The sequence below is a fragment of the Pithys albifrons genome, chromosome 1 (genome assembly GCF_047495875.1).
Source record: "Pithys albifrons albifrons isolate INPA30051 chromosome 1, PitAlb_v1, whole genome shotgun sequence".
NCBI lineage: Eukaryota > Metazoa > Chordata > Aves > Passeriformes > Thamnophilidae > Pithys > Pithys albifrons.
The window spans coordinates 75,677,587-75,691,025 of NC_092458.1; the positions used below are offsets into that span (position 1 = coordinate 75,677,587).

The window sequence follows — 13,439 nt, forward strand, 5'->3', positions numbered from 1 at the left end:
CATTCCTTTAACAGACCTATAAAAATGCATGGATTCAGATATATTCAAAATATTACCTTTATTCATGCCCATTCATGTATAAATGCATATTTGTATGCATTCAAAAAATAAAAAAAACAGGAACTTTTTTGACATCCCTGCATTATTTATATGTTGGAAACGTTTTTTCTAGCATTTGTTTCATGACTTTTATTTATGATGTTTGCAGAGATCACTCTTCACCACAAGATAAGCTGTAATAATGTTGAAAGCCACCGATAATGAAAAAACAAAATAGTACAATGTTCTTTAAAAGCATGTGTATTTAAATTCCAATTTATCTACCATTTAACTAGAGAGTCCATCAAAACCACATTTATAGCCCTTGCTATTCCTAAGAAAGATGAATATCTCCTGATTTCTGTAAGCACATTATACATTCTGGAGTTGAAGGCTCTATGCATTTAGCATCAGCAGGTTTATGCAACTGCTTAACTCAAGAGTTCAGATTTTGCCTGTTACATAATTATTAGAAGGTGCCCTGCTTTCTGCTGAGAGCCTGGAATTGTAGGCTGTGCACATGAGGCAGCCCTAAGGGCGATTGTTGTTGCATTTGGAGTATTAGAATATAGCCTAAATATTTTCTTTGTTATCCTTTTTGCTTACAGAATGGTTGAGATTGGAAGGGACCTCTGGAAGTCATCTGGTCCATGCTGCTCTCCTGTCCTGCTAACAGCCCAGTACCTGTCTACACAAAAGTCCGGCTACTATCATTTTGGGGAGAAAAAGTTCACAAGGCAAGAGTCAGAGTCACCAAAGTCCCCTATCATCCTGACAGAATGTTGGATGGCCTGGAGTTATTTTCTGTCTGATGGCATGCCAGGCTGGGGGAATTAACACCCAGGGAATCCCATATATGCTACTGCAGGGCTAATTAGGTCAAGTTTCCCTTGGTATTGACCCAGTAACTTTGCTGCCTTCATGATACACAATTCCCAACACACCACCATTCCCCAAGGAGGCTCAAACAGGACAGAAAACAGCTGAAACTGTCACCTAATTTAAAGGGAAATAATGAAGAGCCATCAAAGAACAGTGACTTTCTGCCATTACTAACTTTGATTTGAACAAATGAACTAATATAGAGAGGATCTATTTCTCATTGCCAGACATGTAGGCTTAAGCAATTACTCTTTAAGGTTCTTTGAAATAACAGTCCTAATTTGGATCTCTGGCAAGTGCACATGAGCAACGACTCTGCTGAAGCTCACAGACATGCTGGTGCCGAACCAGAATGGAAATGAGAGTGAGCTGTCACTATTTGCCAGCCAGAACAGCGATCAACTGGACAATACAAATGCATGAAACCGGGGGTTTGTCGGCTTCTAGTGATTTAACTTGCAGTTGTTAAACGACGCTTGCAATGCTTTGTGCCTTGAGAGGCAGCTGATGTGCCAGGAGAATTCATGTCAGCTCAGGCAATAGCACACTCATGACATAATCAGAAGGGCAAAACAGTTCACTGCCAGGGATAGCCGCTCAAACACATATGCTGTCTGCTGTGTTTGACTTACAGGAATATTGACTAATAAATATACTTCATTTTCTTCCCTGGAAAGGCAGAGATTAACTGTGGTGTAGGTGATTGTTACCTGCACTAAGAAAGCTTCTAAATCTTTCAGTCCTCTGAAGAAGCAATTCTCTTGTTTCATTGCTTTTCCCATCAGCAACTGATGATACAGACACTCTACTCTCTCTTGCAGCACAACAACATGGAACCTGCCACACAGTTTAAATGACATTGAAGAAATTCTAAGTGGAAAAAAAATTAAGAGTTTCTGCTTCAAAAAGCAGGCAGGCAAATATGGCAATATCTTATTGAACAATTCTACTTACTCAACATGGCTGGAGTCATCTGCTTATTACAGTAAGTACAAAAAAAAATGTTTATAGCTTTTTGTTCCTGTTCCCCTGCTGCTCCAGTGTAGTTAAGAGAGATGACTCTGAATCCTGCTCCACTTTGTGCAACATAAAGAGAATTTATTCTGCAATTACCAAGTCAGATTCCGCCTCCAGTTATTCCTTGTAACTCCCATGAAGGAAGCAAGTTGAGTGCAGCTGAATCCAGAGTGTTGCCTCTGGAATCTTTACTGACAGCTGCAAAATAAGACCTAGGGAGAATCCAGCTTGACTTCTAGGCTCAAGGTTGAGTTTATCTTGGTAGCACTCTTTGGGCCTAGTAGTGGATGCCTTATTACAAAAAACAAGGGCAGGTGTGTCAGCAGGGATGACATTGCATACAGTTTTGTAAGGTAGCAGAGAAGGGTTCAAACTCTCTAAACAGAGTTTTCCAAGAAGTATATATATGTTCCCCACTGATATATGGGAGCCTTACAGACATTTCTGTTCTCCATTCTGAACATATAATATGTATTTCCAACTATTTTTGTTTACCTCTGACTATGAGAATAGTACAACACGGAGATGTCAACACAAGGAAATAGTCCAGAGTGTCTATTGCAGAACAAAATGTCCTAAAATATTTGGGAACTTGAAGAGGTTATTTGTTCTCTGACCACCACTGGTTCAAGATCCGGTTTCTTCTCCTCTCCAGCAAGTCACTTTCAAAATGATTACAACAGTTCTAAAGGAGTGTAAAACTTTCATTTATTATTAGATATGTCCTTATTAAATGTCCTTATGTCAGGTATCTGAGTTATAATTAGTAATGGTTAGCTGCTCAGAGGGTTAATATGAGGAGATATCTGAAACAAAACTCTCCAGAGAAAACTATTTTTCTGTGATCTGTAGAGAGTACTTCTAGCTTAAGTGCCTTAAGCCAGTAAGGCTTAAAGTTAGATGTGATGAAACTGGGTTAGTGCATTGTTCCCTGCTCTGGAAGGGTTTGTTTCAGAACAACTGGCATCCTTTAGAGACAAAGACATTATCCACAGGTGTGGTTCAACCCTGTACACATTTTCATATGTCAATGTACACACCATGCTCCCTTTTTTTCCCTAAATCCAATGTTCATGGCCATGAGACCCTGCAACTTATGGCTCAGGAGCTTACCTGGGTGAAAAGTAACCCTGCAGGAAAAAAAGAAAAGAAAATAAAATTTCTTTTGGGACAGATTCCTCTATAGACTCACCCTGTCAAACCAGGACTGGGGCTGGCACAAAGAAATAGGTAGGGACAAACATGTGGAGGGCAAGACTATCTTTCTGGGTTCCAGCCAGACCTGGATCAGCTTAAGGCAGTAGTGAAACTGCCTTCAGACGGTCTGGAAGAGAGCCAGGCCAAAAAGCCCAGATTTTAAGAAAGCTCAATATGTCATTTTAAATTCTTCCTAGCTGCTTCTTTATGTATAAAGCCTTTCACTTCAATAATTCTTTAATTTTTTTGCTGATGAAAAGAGGTCTGGGAATAAAACATTGTGCAGAGGGGAGGACAAGAACTTTAAAAACCTGAGATGGCTCCTATCCAGAAAGTTCTACTTTTGTGTACCAGCCAAGAATTAAAAGCAACAGAAGAAATAGGTTCAAAAATATAAAAACTGATGAGAAAACAGTTTTGTGTCCCTAATACCTGTGGGGTTTTTACTGCTTTTGCTCCAGCACATAACTGCAGGGCTGTGTAACCCATGCTGCCACCTCATCCACACTGTGCTACACAGTACAAATGAATTGCACTGATTCTGTGTCTCAGAAAATGATTCAATGAAAGACAAAAGGATGAACAGCCTGAGCTTTCTCACTGAAGTTTACACCTCCAAAAAAGCACCATGTCCATCAATGTGGCGTTTGGGCAGTTGTGTGTATATGTGCAAATCACTGTGGAAACAAACAAAGGAGTGGGGTCAAAATTCCTGCTAATGGGGTCAATACATATCCAGCAAAAGTAGCTGGCTGAGAAAATAGCACTTCTATGAACTGCTAGTAAGTCTGAATGAGCCCACAGTTCATTTCAGTCTGCATCAGTGTTCACGCAAGGTGACACTGGTGACGGCAGATTTTCTCTATATGACTCCTTCACCAACAACTGTCGGGCTGGATCCATGAGGAGTGGGAGACAGGGAGGGGAGCCCGGGGGATTGTCCATATTTTTGAAGCAGTTCTAGAATTTTTTAATCACAATTTAAAAAATAATAAATAAATGAATAATATTTAAAGGCATAGTTCATTTTGCATTATTAGTATTAAAGGGGTTTTAACAAATTAATCAGAAAATAAAGCATTTCATTAGTCAAATTTCTTTTTCTGGTAGGTTTTTTTAGGATTTGTGATTTTTAAAATTTTTTTATTTGCCTTCTTGAGGACATCTGAAGTGATTCAGTAGCATGTCTCTTCTGAACTGACCTGATGATAGCTAAATATCTCAAAGTTTTCAAAGGCCCTCCTAACTTGGAAAGTATCAGGTGATTTTTTTAGGAGCAAAGAAAGCTTTATGAAAGAGTTTGTCTAAATGGATTTGTCTGTGATACCTCCCAGAGCCTAACAGTTTGGACCATTATAGCCTCTCTCTAAAAGGGCTGTGGAAAAATCCTAGATTTCAGTATTTTGCTGTAGTCAAATTTCAAGACTCTCCATTGCCTTTCGTACTAACTTCTTTTCTTTTTCTCTTTTCTCTCATCCTTCTCTTACATCTTTAATTTTCCTTTTTTTCCCCCCATTTGTTCTCAGTTCTGCAGTTTCAATGACACTTTTTTCCATTCAGACAGCTGGCATGTCCCCATTTCCACTTGATTCCATTTCACAAATGCAGGATCTGTTCATCCCTAAAGCACACAACATAAATTGCCTCCAACCCTTTCATCAGACAGAAAGATGAATACCTCCCCTCCCCCCTCCCGCCCCCCTAAATTCCAGTAGGATACAGTTAGAAACTTACTGAAACACTTGGATCCTCAGAAGTCAATGGGACCAGATGGGATCCACTGCAGGGTGATGAGGGAGCTGACGGAAGAGCTTGCCAAGCCACTCTCCATCATCTTCCAACAGTCCTGGCTCTCTGGGGAGGTCCCAGATGATTGGAGGTTCACAAATGTCACCCCAATCCACAAAAAGGGCTGCAAGCAGGACCCTGGCAACTACAGGCCTGTCAGCCTGACCTCAGTGCCTGGCAGGGTTATGGAGCAGATCATCCTGAGCGCAATCACACAGCACCTTCAGGGTGGACAAGGGATTAGACCCAGCCAGCATGGGTTTAGGAGGGGCAGGTCCTGTCTGACTAACCTGATCTCCTTTTACGATCAGGTGGCCCAGCTGGTGGATGAGGGGAAGGCTGTGGATATGGTCTGTCTGGACCTCAGTAAAGCCTTTGACACTGTCTCCCACAGCATACTGCTGGAAAAACTGCAGCCCATGGCTTGGACAGGGGCACTCCCTGCTGGGTTAAGAGCTGGCTAGATGGCCGGGCCCAGACAGTGCTGGTGAATGGGGCTGTGTCCAACTGGTGGCCGGTCACCAGTGGTGTCCCCTGGGGATTAGTGTTGGGCCCAGTTTTGTTCAACATCTTTATCAATGATTTAGATAAGGGGATTGAGACCATTATTAGTAAATTTGCAGATGACATCAAGTTGGGAGGGAGTGTCAACCTGCTGGAAGGCAGGAGGGCTCTGCAGAGGGACCTGAATAGGCTGGAGAGATGGGCTGATTCCAATAGGATGAAGTTCAACAAGGCCAAGTGCCGGGTTCTGCACTTTGGCCACAACAGCCCCATGCAGCGCTATGGGCTGGGCACAGAGTGGCTGGAGAGCAGCCAGGCAGAAAGGGACCTTGGGGTACTAATTGACAGGAAGCTCAACATGAGCCAACAGAGTGCCCAGGTGGCCAAGAAGGACAATGGGATCCTGTCTTGTATCAAAAATAGCGTGGCCAGCAGGACCAGGGAGGTGATCCTTCCCTTGTACTCTGCACTGTTGAGATCACACTTCGAGTATTGTGTTTAATTTTGGGCCCCTCAAGACACTGAGGTGCTGGAGCAGGTCCTGAGATGAGCAACAAGGCTGATGGAGGGGCTTGAGCACAAGTCCTATGAGTAAAGGTTGATGGAGCTGGGGTTGTTTAGTGTGGAAAAGAGGGGGCTCACGGGAGACCTTATCACTCTCTACAACTTCCTGAAGGGATGTTGTAGCCGAGTGGGAGTTGGTCGCTTTTCTCAGGCAACTAGCAGTAGAATAAGAGGGCATGGACTTAAGCTCTGCCAGGGGAGGTTTAGGTTGTATATCAGAAAGAAGTTCTTTACAGAGAGAGTGGGCAGGCATTGGAATGGCCTGCCCAGAGAGGTGGTGGATTCACCATCCCTGGAGGTTTTTAAGATGAGAGTGGACATGGCACTCAGTGCCATAATCAAAGTGAGGTTGAATCAAGGTTTGGACTTCATGATCTGAGACGTCTCTTCCAACCTAGCTGATTCCATGATTCAATGATTCTATGATCTGAACATTTTCCAGTCTAAATGTCCTCTAGTCAAGGCCTTTGTCATTCTCCTCTTAGTCTTCCACTTTCCTAAGGCTCCTCTAGTTTTCTCCTTTCCTCTATTTCCCACTTACTTCTGCAGCATTACAATTACTATGGAATTCATGCTGCTGCCAAGGTCCATCACAAAAGCAAGGGGTATGTCAAGGAGGTCAGACATCCACAGCTCAACATTATTCTTCACATCCCCTTTCCCTGCACAAAGATATGCTCAATGGCATCTGCACTTTTAATATCTCTGTCCCATCCTCAGGTTTTATCTCTTAAGTTCACCGGGCATGTCATGAGGTGCCACTTAAAAAAACCCACAAGTATGATGTTTGCTCCTTGAGGGAAGCTCCCTCTGTGTAACAGATCTGGTGTCAGTGCTGCAACCCAAGCAGTTTTCATACCTGTGAATTAAAGGTCTGCCAAGGAAAAGCAGCCATGTAATTGGTGAGTTCCTGCAGTTTGAATATTAGGCAGTGTCAAGGCACTTGCGCCACCTCCTGTATTTATTGTTGCTCCCTGCAGGCAGCACAGAAACATCACCTTAAATTGACAGAACATGACAGTGAACACAAAATCAATGCCAGATATGCTCAGACATTAGTGAACTCCTTACGCTACTTTATAAGAGTGGAGAATAGAAAAATATTTTTTCTTTTTTTTAGTTCTGTTTTTAAAAATGGTATACCATCATCAGTAACTCAAGGTGAAATTTTTTAGGTTAGTCTCTGTGCATGAAAAGAAGGACAGAGATCCCAGTCTGAAATCTATTGTATAATTCTTCCACTTTTTAGTTCCATACGTGGCCCATTGTCACTGTACTAAAATAATCATCAGAAAAACCCTACAGTACTCTAAAGGGGACAGGAAATAACTATTTTCCCCTTTTATAAACAAAACACGGAGATCTGATCTACAACAGACAGTTATCTGCAGTGACAAAAGGGGGCAAGTAGCAAAAGCCAATTTTTAAATGACAAACTGGACATTCCCTCAAGGAGTTGGCTTTTCAGAAAAGCTCTTCATTCAGTCTACAGGAAAACAACTTCTTTGAGGAGTCTTCACTTAGTTAACAATTGAGAAAATTGGAAACACCAGCTCTTGTTAAAATGACCTCTGTGTTTCCATTTCCCTCTAAATAAAACAGTTATGTTCTTCCAAGAAATAAAACTCATATCCATTATTTTTTTTTGGAGGGGAAGCAATTTGCCCTGTATTTCTAAGCACATTTTACAATGACTTCAAAATACTTTCTATCATATTGAATGTAGGAAGAATATTTCTGAAATAGCTTTTTGCACATGTACTCTGATTATATTTTGCTTTCTTTGATCACTTTGCTGCTATGCTATTGATTTTTGCATTAAAACAGAGACACAATTTCCAACAACATACATGTTTAAAAGTATAGAAATATTTCCTCTTTAGTAATTAGTTCTCCCTTTTCTGGCTCCATTTAATGAAATCTCAAGGGCCAATTGCTACAGTTCTTATTTAGGCAAAACTCCCATTAATCCTTATATGTTACCATAATAACCTATTATGAAAATAGCAGTCATATCAGGTTTACTAACATTACTACATGGAAGAGGAAGGAAAAGGGGATAGGTTGCACAGAAAATAAGCTTTTATCGTAAACCAAAACCATCCATAATAATTAGTTATATCTGGGAAACTTTCATGATTACCAAAAGTAAATTTATTAATTTAAATAATGTTTCTGTTTTACCATGGCATCATTCAAACTGCATAATGAACGTCTTCCCTACTGATTTTCTTTCATGAGACTCACTCCCATCCCCTAACTCACTCCCATCCCCAACAATTCCAATTGTTTTACTTGTCAGCTTGATCAAAGTATGGCCTTCAGTGATTTCACATCCTAAACTCATTCATCAGAACGTCTAATAAAAGTGTTGAACTCTTTTATTGATAGACAGTGGCACAAAATACAGGGCCTAGGAAAGATCAGCCACCCCTGACTTTCCCTCCTCAACTCTCTTAAGAAGGTATTGCTTACTCAGTAACAGAGGGGCCTTGATTTGTGCCCTCAATAAAATGAATCCTGCTGGCAAATAAACCCAAAGATGTCTATTCTTCTTCTGAAAAGTATTGTCTGTCACAGTCTTCCAGAAATCCTCAAAGGCCAGTTCAGCTTTCAGCTATGGGTTGCCAGTTGCTTTATATGTCAGAATGAAGACTATCAAACACGTGATCGGGGCAGGTCACAGGCCATCATAATTTATAGCACTGCAAATACGTCTCAATCCGGGTCTGTATCTTCTACTCCAGACTGAAGAGCTGTCTTGATTCTGGGGAAGAAAAGGGAGCATCAGCAAATCCAGCACCTCAGATATATATCTCAGTAGAGGGAGGGCCAAAGGATGAGCAGCGAATGTCATTATTAGACGTGGTCAACACATTCCATATAACCTTATTGTTGATTAAAACATTCTTGTTTTGATTTAAAAACATTTCTCTTTTCTTTTCCCAAGAGTACACTTTCTGTGGCACATAATCTATTGACTTCTTAATTTTTTTTTCTAATCACAAGCATTTTCTTTTACTGACATGATTGTGAACTGTAACTACTTAAATAGAAAGACTGTGGTCCATCACAAAAGATGAAGTCAGTGACACCAATTTGCCACAAAAACTGGGAACTCAAGGTAATAAAGTAGTATTTATCTTAAAAATATTTTGGTAGAACCATTTTTTCAGTATTCAGGCATTTGCTAGGGAAATGAAACTCTCCAAAGGAAGAAAAATATCACAAAATCTCAAGTTCATGTTAAATGGCAAGTGACATATATTCATTACTCAACACAGATTGGATCATTGAACATCAGCTGTCCATATGGGTGTCCCATATAGCATTAACACTAACAAGTTCAGTTAACAATGCTTCAGCCTATTTAGTACTGCAACCATACCACTTAAAAATACTTTAAAAACATCTATAAATGTGGGGCAAGTTACACAACTGGAACACTGCAATCACAGAATCACACAATTGAGACCAAAATCTTTTCAGAAGGGATAGGATGGAATAGAGGGGCAGGGTGTTATGCTCTGTGTTAATGAATTGATAGATTATGAGAAGCTGCCTCTGAAAAAGAGACACAAACTGAAAGCCTGTGGGTAAAAATCAAGGAAAGGACCAACAAAGGACACCTCTAGCAGGGGTCAACTACAGTCTGTTTGACCAGGGTGAGATGGCACAATGAAGTCTTCTTGCTTCAGCTCTCAAGCTCTCATACCGACAGGTGATTTCAACCACCTGGACATCTCTTGGGAAAGCAGCAGAGCTGTCTGTAAGCAATCCAGAAGACTCACGGATTGTGTAGAGGACAACTCCCCAGTCCACGTATTAGACAAACTTATCAGGGGAGAAGTGTTATTGGACTAAGTGCTCACCAGTGCAGATGAGCTCATTAAAGGGGTTAGGATTAAAGGCAGACTCGGATTTAGTGACCATGCCCTGGTGGAGCTCATGATCTCAAGGAGCATGGGTCTGGTGAGGAGCAAGGTCAGGACCCCAAACTTCGGAAGAATGAAATTCCAGATGTTTGAGGAGTTGATGAATGACATCCCCTGGGAAACTTTCCTTAGGGACAAAGGAGCACACCAGAGCTGGCAACTCTTGAAGGCCACTTTTCTTAGAGCTCAAGAACTTTCCAATCACATGTATAAAAACATCTAGTAAAGCAGACCAGAAAACAGCATAGCTGAGTAAGGATCTGATCCTCAAACTGAAAACTGAAACGGAAATGCACAGCCAGTGGAAGCAAGGGCAGGTGACCTGAACGGGAATACAGTTTGAACGTGTAGGGTCAGGGTCAGGAAAGCCAAAGCAGAGATAGAACAGGACCTGGCATGAGATGTGAAGAATAAAAAAAGGGATTGTATAAGCACATAGATCAGAAGAGAAAGACCAAGGAGAGGGTACTCTCTCTCCGACAAACCAAAAGAGAGAACTGGTGAGAACAGATATGGAGAAGGCTGAGGTACTCCATGAGTTCTTCCCCTCAGTCTTCACTGGTAACCGGACTTCAGACATCTCTCAAGTCCCTGAACCTCTAGGTGGGGTTTGAGGGAAAGAAGTCCCTGCCACTGTAAGCAAACAGCAGGTTTCAGACCACTTCATGAAGCTGAATAACTTCAAATCTATGGGGCCCAATGAGATGCATCCCAGAGTCTTGAGGCAAAAAAAGAGAGAGATGACACTTTTACACAGGTAGATAGTGATAGGCCAAGGTACAGTGGTTTTAAGCAAAAAGAGGAGAGAGATTTAGATCAGATTTTAGGAAGAAATTTTTTACTCAGATGGCAGTGACACACTGGCACAGGTTTCCCAGAGAGGTTGTGGATGCCCCATCCCTAGGACTGTTCAAGAAGAGGCTTTGACCAACTGGATCTAGTGAAAGATGTCCCTGCCCATAGCAGGGTGGTTGGAACTAGAGGATCTTTAAGGCCCCTTCCAACCTAAACCATCCTATGATTCTATGACTCCATGATCTATTTAAGAAAAAATATTGTAACTGAAGTATTGCTTTCTATCCAGGAAACAGTACTAAAACCTGCAAGAATTTTGAAGTAGAATCATTTTCATTTATCTCTGGAAAAGAGGGTGAAAAGGCAGAATCATTATACTACAGGGAACAAAGTTGTTATGCCTCCATAAACTGTATCAGGGGACTTGTAATGACTTAGAAATCTAATCAAAATCATGACACTAATAGAAAAAGGACAACAAAAAGAGCAATACACCCTTTGGTCTTCAGTCTTCACCAAAAATGATTAAGCATGAGCAGACATTTAACTAAACTGGTTTAAATGAGGTGACAGTAGTACAAGACAATGGAAGAACAGGTTAATGAACACCAAGATAAATTAGGTATATCTGAGTCAGCAGGAATTTATGAAATTCCCCATAGACTATTTAAGAATACAGCCAATGTAATCTCTTTGCCATCAATAATTATATCTGAAAATGAAAGAAAAGCGAGGGTTGTCCCAGAGGACTATATATTAGCTATTAGTATAAACAAGAAAGCAGGGAAAAGATCAAGGGATTTATGAGCCAGTTAACCTATGTCCTAGTTCAGCAGGAGGGACCAGCTAACCCTGTGTGGGGGTGATCAAAGCTGTGTATTCTACCCCCTCTATTCATTCCCCAAGGTCAATGGGCCATTAGCAGCAGCTGCCCAGGGAGCCATTATCACTTCACACCCAGCCTGAGGGGGGCGGAGCTGCTAATGGGCCATCAACAGCTCAACACCCCCTGGCTCCCAGAGTTAATCACCCATTGTGTGAGTCCCCGCCCAGGGGGAGGGACTGAGAGCTCCCTGAGGGTACATAAGGGGTGGGTAAGAAGACCTCGGGAACCTCTCGTCGGATCCAGAGCAGCAGCAGGACCTTGACAGGAGGAGATCCCCGCTCTCGCCCAGACCACAGCCCTTGCCTGCACCAACAGGTTTTTCTTTTCCTTTTGCTCTGGACTTGGGGGAACCACAGGGGTCTCAGCACAAGGGCAAACAAACCCCTTTGGGTTTGTGCCCCAGGACACTGGGTTATACTGCTGGGGTTTTGTGAGTTGAAAGCAATCTCTCTTGTGTGTCAGTGTTGCTATTGTAATATTATTATTAAATTTTAGGTCTGACTTATAATCTCTCTCGTGGTGAGTTCATTTCCCCTGCTGGTTCACCTTTAAACCAGCACAACCTAATACAGATTCTCAAAAATAATGCATTAACATTATTAACATTACCATCAATTTATAAACACTTTCACATACAAAGCAGATAACATGTGCTGTGAAGAAAAAATCAGGAACAAACAAATTAACTTCATTGGTGGCCCAGTGGAAGTGGGAGAATGGGAGCTGTGAGCCATCTGGACTTAAGTATACTTTAAACATTGTACAATAAAATAATCTTAAGAGCAAACAAAGGAAACAATCCCTGAATAAGATAGGTATAAGTGTAATTGAAAATTTATCAGTGAAACACTAGTTCACTACTGAACTAGAGAGTGAGGACTCTTGGTAAGTCCACAAGCAAATGAGTCTAGTTGTATTATTATTGGTGCTCTTGGGATTTTTGCTAGCAACTTGAATGAATGTACTATAGAGCTAGAGAGAGCTGTGAGCAATAGGAAAGAAAAGATCAGTCTTGGAAAGTATCTTGTAAAATAAAAGCTGCCCAGGAAACATCAAGGATGAAAATACATAAACACAAATGCAAAATTAGTCAAAGAGAAATATGTACATATGCAAATTAATAGAGAATATCTGCCTATGCAGGAAAAGCTGCAAGAAAGTATCAGCATAGTGAACTCATATTAAATGAGACATTACAATGCTTCTGCGAAAGAGGATAAACATAATTCTCAGAATTTTTAGCAGGAACTTCAAAAGTAAAAACACACGAGACAACTACTGGTTCTGAGTGAGTCACAAGACAAACTGCTGTATTCAGCTGGAGACTTACTCTCAAAGAAATGAGAAATTGAAAAGAAGGAAAAGAGATTATTAAGAATGATGTGGGTTAAAACCGACTACCAGTGATGAAAAGTTGAAGGCCCTCAGTTGTAATCCAGAAAAAAGAAAGCTGACAGCAGCCTTCAGAGATGTAAGAGCCCATTACAGGGATCATCATGATCAATAATTAAACCCACTGTAGGACTAGGCATAATCTGATTAGTTTCTAGGCAGTATATTGAGGTTAGGTTTGAGGAGACATCTAACTAGATATGTAGGGAAATAAACACAATTAAGTTAGAAAGGCTTGCAAAAACAAGCAAGATAGAACATGCCCAAAAGAAGACGATTTTTCTGGCTCCATTGCGAAGAGAGGAAATTTAAGCAAATCACTTTAAATCTTGTTTAACAAGATTACAAGCAATTTCTATTCTCTTACAAGTCCACTACTTAATTATTGAAGTAGCAGGTAAGGCCCATATCCTCAATGCTTTTCTTCCTCCTCCACTGAG

At 41.1% G+C, this 13,439-nt stretch overlaps 1 long non-coding RNA gene across 1 annotated transcript in view; it reads right to left on the reverse strand.

Annotated features, from left to right (window-relative positions):
- Nucleotides 1-8,354: 8,354 nt before the first annotated feature.
- The window catches only part of LOC139679605 (uncharacterized), a 134,548-nt gene continuing 129,463 nt past the window's right edge, over nt 8,355-13,439 (reverse strand). Inside the window, exon 3 of the long non-coding RNA XR_011699214.1 lies at nt 8,355-8,758. This is a non-coding gene — a long non-coding RNA (uncharacterized lncRNA). The remainder of the gene's footprint in view (nt 8,759-13,439) is intronic.